Source organism: Elaeis guineensis, chromosome 3 (assembly GCF_000442705.2).
Source record: "Elaeis guineensis isolate ETL-2024a chromosome 3, EG11, whole genome shotgun sequence".
NCBI classification, from domain to species: domain Eukaryota; kingdom Viridiplantae; phylum Streptophyta; class Magnoliopsida; order Arecales; family Arecaceae; genus Elaeis; species Elaeis guineensis.
Window position 1 is genome coordinate 47,405,183 of NC_025995.2, and position 10,980 is coordinate 47,416,162.

Sequence of the window (10,980 nt, forward strand, 5' to 3'; positions counted from 1 at the left end):
GATTAAGTTTAATTAAATATGATTTAATTAGATTTAGTTTGGACTTGATTGTATCAAGTTCAATTAGTTTATTGGACAAGCCAAGTGCAAGGAAAAACTAGTCCTAGTTCAATTAGGACTTAGGTCAACCTAATTTTTAATTCGATTAGAAAATTAAATCAGATTTAAATCTAATTTAATCTAATTAAATTAAGTTCTTAATTGGGTTAAGACCTATTTTAATTAGGTTAATTTAGTTTTGATTTGAATTAGTTTGAGAAATCAAATTTGAACAAGTCATAGATTGAATCCTAGTAAGACTAGGATTCCACCTTGCGCCACCTTAGCCCCCCATGCCCACTCTCTCTTATTTTGTGAGACAAAATCTTCTCTCCCAAGCCTTCACACTCTCCCAAAGCTTTCTACTCTTTCTCTCTTGCATGGAATGTGGTTGTGGACCAAGTCAAAGTAGGAATTTGTTTGGATTTCAAATTCTATGAGATAGAATTTTAGGAAACCAAAACTCTTTCCTTATGGCACTGATTTTATCCAGATTTCTTTTAAATTTTTTGTGGCTTTTATGGTACATATTGTGCACCCTTTTCTGATGGTCCATGGTAGAAAAAGAAGGAGGGGGTGCCCAAGAGTCAGGCAGCCCTTGTCTTGCCCTGTTTGGATTTTCCTTGACTAGGTATTTGACCAAGACAAGGATTCTTCATATCTCATTATTTAAAATAAATTTCTTTTTAAAATTTTTATAAATTATAGAAAATTGAGAGACCTTTGGGGTGTGTAAAAATCAAAGAGAAAGAGTGTTAGAGCATGGAGATATAATAGACACAAAACCAAGTATCTGGGTTAGAGCAAAGAGAAGAAGAAGAGGGTCATCTTCTAGGGTTGCTGATTCACCTCTTTTCTTCCTCCATCTGTGAGTTTTCTGAGAGTATCTCATATCTAAAACTCTTTCTCCTACTTATCATCTTTAGAAAAGTCCAAATCAAGAAGGAGGTATCTGATCGACCAATGAAGAAGGATCGCACAGTACTAGCATACTGTATTGATTTCCTGGATCAGGACTTTTGATCATGATTCGTGGGCTCATGTGGATGACTCCTAGAGGTCGGATGTGTGTGTGGCTCACAACATTATCCTCAAGCTTGGATCAGCAAAGTTAGAACATCTAACTTGCAAGGTAATAGATCTGATCTATTATATTTTACATACATTAGATGTAGTATAGAAACATGTTGATATGATCAACATGTAGTTCTTGCTCTTTATATTTTAATTTTTAATTTAATGTCATATAATAATCATGTAATAGAATCTTAGATCTAGGGATTTATTAATTTTATAAGATAAATTTTGATTTATTTTAGTCTTCCGCTGCCTGATCTTAAAAAAGTTTCAAGATCTAATCCTGAAATCCTAGATCTGGTTCCTTCAATTGGTATCAGAGCCTAGGTTATTTATTACATGATTATTAATATATGCTTAGATTATTTTTTTGATTAGATCTAATTTATAATCTGATTGTTAAATCTAAAATTAAAATTTTTAGATCAATCACAAACTGTAGGTTGTCCTGCTGTAAGGTTTACCCCTTATAGTGCAAAGGTTGTCCTAGTTCGTGTAGATCTATCTTTAATCATAAATTTATTAGATATGATCTAGATTAAATTTATGATTTATTAGATTTAAAAAGTATTTAAATCTAAAATAAAATCTCTTTGTTAATAATTTTTATGCAAAGAACCATCATATTTTTGTCTGAAAAATTTGTGTAATTTAAAGTTGAAATTGTTTTAATTACATGAACCTGTTTAGATTAGATCTAAAGTAGTTTCATGCTTATTTCACTTGAATTTTGATTATGAATCAAACATGCAACTTGGTTGGTAGAACCATATTATAAAAATATTATATAAATATAAAAAATATTTTTAAAAAAGTCAAACCCCAACCCTCAGCCCAAAACTTAATTGAGAATTAAGAAGTTGTTTGATTAGGTTCTAGGATTGTGAATTGAAAAACCTAAGACACAAACCATAACACATTGGGTTAATGGGTTAGTGGGAATTAGGTCCATTAATTGGGTTAGACTTAAGGTTAGATTAAAGATGGACTTAATTAGAGAATTGACTAAGTCTAATCAATTGTTGTCTTAGATTAGGTCAAGAATTCTCTAGATCAATTACAATAGTTATAGTTGGTCAAGTCCATGTCTTTAACGAGAACCAAATGGACTTGATTCTTGGCTAAGCGGTCTAGCATGAACTGTTAGGTTGATCTAATCGAAATTAATTAAATCAGTTGGTGTCTAAAGTAAACTAGACCTATGGTTTTTAATTGGCAGTCCGCTTACCTGGTCATTTCTGATGGTGTCTAAGGCAAGCTTTGGCAGACCCTCCCATCGATCGAACTTACCTGACCTCTTGGTGAAATTATGTTTTGATCAGATCACTTGACTATTCGAGCTGACCCATGTCAGCTAGATAAATCAGTGTGACTGATTTAGGTGCTCCTAGACCAGCCCTTTTGATAGTCTCCCTTAAGCTGACTTGGTGAAGCCAGTGGGAGGATCATGATAAGCTGGTTCATCTGACCTCCTCCTCTAAATTAATTAAATTCTCTAAAATTATTAGGTCCTTAAAATAAAATAGTTATGGTGATAACTAGATCATAGCCTCCCATTAAGTGGATGATAATGGATCCATTAGTTGGATAATCATTGGAGGCCCAAAGGCCTAGTGCTCATCGACTGATAAAATTATCATTCATAATATGATTTTTTGACTACATCTTTCTAAATGGTGGTTAGATTAGCCAATCAAAGTTGGGCCTAATCATTCATTGGCTAGATAGGCCAAGTATGGTCATGTTAATGGTTAGACCTAACCAGACCTTTTCAGTGGAGGCCAAAGCCTACTGATTAGGGACTGGAGAAAAATTAAAATTACTAAAAATTATTTAGAAAAATAATTGGTTATGAACCTACCCTTAGATGTACATGGGTTGGCCAACCAAAGTTGGGCTTGTGTGCAGTCTAAGTGGATTCTAGTACCCACTAAGGAATTAGGGTAATTCTTCGAATTGGGGGTAGAGGCTATCGATTCGAATAAAATATTGAGAGAAACTTTTTGATTAAATTCCAAATCTTTAGGTTTAATGAATCAATTACTAATTAGGTTATGATTTTTTTTTTATGCAGATATGGCCACTTCCCTATTGCTCCGATCATTGTTGGACAATAAAATTTTGGTGGGACCCAACTTCGGTAGCTAGTACCAAAAGTTGAAGATAGTCCTGGAGCATGAACGGATCCTATATGTGATAACAGATCCTGCACCTGAGGAGCCAGCTACCAATGCATATGGAACAGTCAGAGATACTTATCAAAAGTGGCTCAGTGATCGGATCACGGTGTGCTGCATCATGCTGGCTGCCATGAGCAATGAGTTCAGTCACAGATTTGAGATGGCTTAGCCAAAGGACATACTTCAAGTGTTGGAGGATGCCTTTGGCACACCCGGTGACATGGAGAGGCACAAGACTAGTTGTGCCATCTTCAATGCCAAAATGCAGGATGGTGCCTTTGTCACTGATCATGTATTGTACATGATCGAGCTGATGGAGTGTTTGAGCAAGCTCGACTTTTCTTTGCATGAGCAACTTGGAAAAGATGCAATACTGAACTCGCTGCCCAAGTCTTATCTCCCATTCCTCACTCATTATAGAATGACAAAGCCTGAAGTAAACTACCACGGGTTACTGGGGTTGCTTCAGAACTTTGAGAAGGATCACCAACTCCACAAGGAGTCGGTGAACTTAATGGGAGGTTCGTCTTTTGGTTCTCGATCCTTTGACAAAGGAAAGAAGAGCAAGAAGAAGAAAGTGAAGAAGGTGCAAGTTCAGGCTGGGACATCAGTGCAGGGCCAGACCAGAAAGATTAAGCCTGATAAGAGTCAAGCTGAATGCTTCTTTTGCAAGAAGTGGAGGCAATGGAGGAGGAACTGTCCTCAGTACATTGCCTCCCTAGATCCAAACAGGCAGAGAAAGAAGCAAGCTGTTGCTGGGCAAGGTATTTATATGATAACTGAAGGAAAAACCACCTTTTTCCTTGTAGGATCTTCCAGATCTAATGAGATCTGGGGTAGAATAATTTTAAAAAAAATTATCCTACTTTATTTTAGATCTAAGGTCTATTAGATCTAATTCTTATTATCTGATATTTAATCTAAAATTAAATCTAAAACTTGAGGATTAGAGGAATACCTCTAGGGTAACTAGATTATCCTGTAGATGATCGTAGCAACACCCGAGGTTCTAAAATAGCCACGCAGTCGTTTGGCCTCTATCAGTATCCACTCAAGGAGGATCTAGATTGTCTTCTCCTCATGAATCTTTGCTCCAAAAATTAGATCTGGATCTGATCTGAAAGATCTTCAAAAGATCTTTTGAAGCTGGAGCAGCAGCTTCTCGATAAATCCCTGCAGCCTTCTGATCAGGGAGCCACCACACCTTGGACAAGCACCAGATGGATGCCCAACCTCTTGGACATTAAGAGGGGAGGGAGAGGAGTAGAGGGGGCATAGAGAAGTAGAGGGGTTTCACATTTTTGCTGGGTATTGAGCAGATTCTCATAAACCCTAGGCGTAGATAGAGTTTAAATAGACCCTGCTGCGCCATGCAGTGCCACATCATTCGACCAATCAGAAAATTCTAATTAATTCTGAAAAAATTCTAATTGATGGAGTGATATCATCTAATTATATCAAATAAGAATCCTACCAAACCCTCCTACTGTTGGTGCCAACACTGGATAAACACAGTGAGATTGGCGCCCAACAGTTTGAGTCGATCAAGGCATAGAGTCCTCATCTCATGGGACTCTATCCTTATCCACTTGGGGTGCATGCCATATCTGATAATGGTGCCCACTTTGAGAGTAAAATTAGCAGGTGGACACTCCATAAAAATTCTCCAATGATCTCTTGCCAAGTGGCCTTCAGTCCAAGGTCCATGGGTCAATGTTTGATCGATGTCCTAAAATGGAAATGACAAGTGACAAAAATTAGCAGGTGTTATCTTAAATTCATCTCATGAATTAAGATAAGACTTTTTTGAGCTGGACTGACTCCAGTCAGACTAAGAGAAACTTTTTCAAGATTTTTTTGATGAGTCAAATCACATTTGGCTCAATCGAGATAGAAAAGATTACATGAGGAGAAAGTTAGGCTCAATCATGTGCTAGCATGATTTTTTTGAACCTAATTGGATCTAATCCAAATCAATCAAACTGGGCTAGCTCAATTGATGACATCCAGACCCTAAAACTTATTTGTATGATCCAGTTAGGTTCATTTTCGTATGGTAATGAGACATATCATGATCTCATCATCGACATCATCGAAACTCCTTTTGATGGACTAGAACTCTTCTGATTTAGACAATTTAGAATGATCGATCATCAATATCATTCTAATTGCTTCCAAAATTCACTAGTGACATCTAGCAGTATATAGTGGCAATTCATCAGAAATGAAGACGAACCTCTCGATGCAGCTACCTATGTGATTGAGTTTTTTTATCATGAGTCCCGACTGAATTAAGATTAAGGTGAACTCATCAAATCCAACATCAGTCATATAAATTAATCGATCGATCCGAGTTCGATTTGAAACCCCAATGGAAAACTCTTTTTCATTATTTCACTCTGCCATGGCCATGGGATTAAGGACACGATCTTTTGATCATCATAGGACTACTCCTCTTATCTACCAAGGTTGATAGATCCCTTCTTGGTGTGATCTGGTTCCTACAATGAATATGCTACAGCCAACATACACCTCAAGGTTCTGAATGGCTAGGAGACCAAGTTATGGTGTAGTCAAACTATAACACACTCAAGGTGAACTGTCGATGCACCTAAGGTCAAAGAACTAGACACATAGCTGCAGCATCAAGCTAGTCATCGACGAGAAGATAGACTTCCTTATGACTGCTCGAGGTGGTCACGCTCAGTACTCTCATTCTCAATGAATACCTGTACTCTCACTCGATATCTCCACACCATAGACTCAAGACACATCTACCCTAAGGAAGCGATCGTACATCAATCTTTCAGATCGATCACCATCCTCATGATGATCCTATGGTCAGGAGCTATTTATGAGTTAGTTATGTAAATTCATGCCTTAAATAAATTTTCAACTCTTGAAAATATGAATTAACATTCTTACTAACTCAAAGGATGTATCACAGACATAATGTACACAATGTGATAGTAGAATAATCCTTTTATTTATTTATAGTCAAAATTATAAATTTGTCCTTACATTTGTACAGGAATGTGTCAGCCAATTTGGCATCTAGGGCACACATCTAACAAACTCTCACTTGACCTAATGCCAATTGGCTACATATCTAAGTCCCATCTTCTCATGGTGGGCTTCGATCTTCTGCTGGCCTAATGGCTTTGTTAGTGGATCTGCCACATTGTCTGTGGAGTCGACTCTCTTAACCTCGATATAATCTTTTTCGAGGTAATCACGGATCAGATGGAATCGTCGCTCGATATGCTTGGACTTCTGGTGAGACCTTAGCTCCTTAGCTAGGGATATGCGCCATTATTATCACAGTAAAGAGGGATGGCATCCGATGACATCACTCCAAGCTCTGCGGTAAATTTTTTGTACCAGAATGCCTCCTTTGCAGCTTTCGATGCAGCAATATACTCTATCTCTATAGTGGAATCAGCAATCACCGTCTGCTTGGAACTCTTCCAGCTAACTGCACCACCATTGTAAATGAACAGACTCCCAGATATCGACTTTCGATCATCTATATCAGACATAAAGTCCGAGTCTATAAATTTCTGAACCTGGAGTTCTCCATTCCCAAAGACTAGAAACATATCCTTAGTCCTTCTCAAGTACTTAAGGATACATTTCACAGAAGTCCAGTGCTCTTTGTCTGAATTTGACTGACACTGCTTGTGACACTCACAGCATGGGCTATATCAGGTCGTGTACATAGCATGGCATACATGAAGCTTCCAATTATCGAAGCATAAGGGATCTTGCTCATGTGTTCAATCTCCTCAGATGTGCTAGGGTACATCTTCTTGGAGAGATGAATGCCATGTCTAAAAGGTACTAAACCTCTTTCGGAGTTTTTCATGCTAAACCTTTTTAGCACCTCCTCTATGTACATCTTCTGTGAAAGTCCCAGCATCCTATTTGATCTATCTCTATGGACCTTAATACCCAGTATAAAGGATGTCTCTCCTAGATCTTTCATAGAGAACTCCTTAGACAATCATATTTTGACTGAGGTCAACATGAAAATATCATTCCCAATCAGGAGGATGTTATCTATGTACAGTACGAGGAAGACAACTGTGCTCCTACTGACCTTCTTGAACACACATGGTTCCTCCTCATTCTTGATGAAACTAAATATTTTGATCACATCATTGAAATGAGTATTCCAGCTCCGAGATGCTTGCTTAAGTCCATAAATGGACCTTTGCAACTTGTAGATCTTGTGATCATCATCATTGGATGTGAAATCAAGCGGCTGTTCCATATAGATATCTTCCTCAAGATATCCATTTAAGAACGTCGTTTTCACATCCATCTACCATATTTCATTATCGAAATAGTCTGCAACAGCAAGCAATGTGTGGATGGATTTAGCATGGCTACGGGCGAGAAGGTATCCTGATAGTCAATGCCTTCGCGCTGACTATAACCTTTCGCTACGAGCCTAGTCTTGAATGTCTCCACATTCCCATCTGCACCTATCTTTCTCTTGAAGATCCATTTACATCGAATAGGTATAATACCTTCAGGTGGATCTACCAAGGTCCAGACTTGGTTTGAGTGCATCGAGTCAATTTCTGATCTCATTGCCTCTAACTATTTTTCGGAGTCGATATCTGATATCGCCTTGTCATAGGTCTTGGAGTCATCACCATGAGCCCCATTTTTTGTGAGGAATATTTCCTCTACATCCTCTTGTACGGTACCTAAGTACCTTTGAGGAGAATGAAAAACCCTAGTCGATCTACAAGATGGAAGAGGTTGTGCTAGGACTGGTTCTAATTGATTGGGTTCCTCAGGTTCTTTAGCTCGTTGCTCTTGGGTGATATTCTCCTTGAGCTTACTTATTCTTTTGATGCCACTATCTTGAATAAACTATTTTTTTAAAAAAATAGCACGTCGATTCACAATCATATTGTAGCCTTCTGAAATATAAAAATAGTATCCTAATGACTTTTTAGGATATCCTATGAACCGAGCTCTAAAAGATCTGAACTCTAATTTGTCCGCCTGCTGTCTCTTGACATGAGCCGGACAACCCCAAATTCTGAGATGACTCAGACTTGATTTCTTACCATGCCATATCTCATACGGTGTGGTAGGAACGGTTTTAGAGGGAACCCTATTCAATACATATATTATTGTCATGAGACAATATCTCCAAAGAAACTCAGAGAGATCCGTGAAGCTCATCATAGAACGAACCATATATAATAGGGTCCAGTTTCTCCATTCTAAAATTTTATTGAGTTGTGGCGTTCCAGGTGGAGTCCATTGAGAGACTATGCCATTGTCCTTAAGATAGTCTAGAAACTCTTGACTAAGGTATTCACCTCCTCGATCTGATCAAAGAACCTTAATGGGCTTTCCTGTTTGTTTTTGTACCTCATGCCTAAATTTTTTGAACTTTTCAAAAGCTTCAGACTTGTGTTTCATTAGAAATACATACCCATACCAAGACATATCATCGGTAAAGATAATGAAGTAGACATAGTTGCCTCTAGCCGGCACATCAAATGGACCGCACACATCCGTATGTACTAGGGCAAGTAGGTCGGTGGCCCTTTCCCCATGTCCTACAAAAGAGAGCTTGGTCATTTTGCCTTGAAGGCATGATTCATAAACTAGATATGACTCAGAAGTCAACGGACTCAATAGCCTGAATTTCTCTAATTTATTAACCTTATCTTCCGCTATATGACCTAGCCTTAGGTGCCACAGGTACCTATCATTTCGACTATCTCTAGGCCTTTTAATTCCTATGACATTCACATTTTGCTCAATATTTCATACAGATACATCAATATGTAGTTGATAGAGACCATTAATAAGAAAATCATTTACAACTTTATTATTTTCATAAAATATGTTACAATGATTCTTATGAAAGCTAATCACATAGCCTTCTTGTGCTACACATGAAACAGAAATCAAATTCCTGCTTACTGCAGGCACATAATAACAATCTCTAAGAACTAAATTTAATCCTAATGGTAATCTCAGAGGGTAGGTTTCCTCGGCCACAGCAGCAACTCTTGCTCCATTCCCGATGCGTAGGATCATATCCCCATCCCTCAACCTCCTGCTCTCCTCAAGATCCTGCATAGAAGTGCACAAATGAGCACTAGAACCAGAGTCAAGTACCTAATTAGATGCAGAGAAAATTGTAAGATTAGATTCTATAACGAACATACCTCCAAAAGGACCATCCTTCTTGTTGTTCAGGATGGTCAGGTACTGATGACAGTTTTTTCTATTGGCCGTCTGAATTACAGTGGAAATATTTTTCCTTTTCAGCAGCCTTCTTCTTCAGTTTCATCTTCTTCCTTTTTTCATCCACCTTCTGCTTCTTCACAGATTTTTTCTTCTTTTCAAAAGACTTTTTCTTGGAAGAAGTCCGCTCCACAGTAAGGACTGAGCTTTTTGAACTCTTCAAAGAAAGTTCAGCCATAACCAACATGTTCATTAACTCGGCCAAGGTACACTGCATCTTATGCATATGGAAGTTCATGATGAACTGACCATATACATCGGACAAGGACTGAAGGATCACATCAATCTAAAAATCTTTGTCTAAGATGATACCGAGCTTCTCAAGCTCCTCAAAGTCCTTGATCATTGTCAAACAATGATCTTGGACTGACTGCCCATCACGCATTTTAGCCTTAAAAAGTCTTTGGCAGACTTGATACTTGACTGCGCGACTTTATTCACCAAACAACTCTTGTAGGTGAGCCAACATTTGATGGGTAGTCATAATATTCTCATGCTGGCACTACAAGTCACAGACATTGCACCCAACATATAGTCCCTGACTTGGTTATCTTCATCCATCCACCTTTTCAGAGACGCTCTCTGTTCAGCAGTCGAACGTGCTGGCATGGCAGGTGGGTCCTGGTCCAAGACATGAGTCAATTTTTCAGAATCCAGAACAATTCTATAGTTTCTCAACCAGTGCTTGAAATTGGGTCCAGTCAATCTGTGGGTGTCTAGTATTTTGGTCAGGGGGTTGGACACAGACATGTTTCTTGTAGAGAGTCAAAAGTTTTTAGTTAGATTTTGTAATCAGACTTAACCAATTTGTTTAGGCATTTTATTTTTAAACAAATTAGGCTCCCACTATTTTTTCAAATCCCTACACTTCTTAGGTAGAGATGTAAAAATCTCTGTGATTAGTGATTTTTAGTGGGTGGTGCGGTCTCACCGACTGGTTCATCACCTCACCTAACAGTTATTGATGATGGATCAACCGATGAGTGGACAACTCTTGTCCAATGATTCTCTAATCATGGTGCACCCAAAACTTGATCTCTAATTCATGAAGCTCACCGTGTTTGAAATATTGCTCCAATCCTTAGTTAAGTCAGACTCACCATTTGCACGAACTAGATTCCTGATTGAGTCCCTCACCATATCTAGAATATTGAGCATAACCCATCCTCTAATCCATAGCATCCAATGCCTAATGGACATGGTTGCATCTTCTCGATGCAACTGAGCCACTGTAACCAGCCGAGAATAATCAACCCCGGGAAGGGTCCGCACATCCACAATGGTGGAAGACCTTAGACTTAATATTTTCTTAGGAAGATTTAATTTAGGTCTCACTAAAACTTGACTTGACATAGTCATAACAATTATGACTAACCTAGTGACATAGGTTAGCTCGAATTAT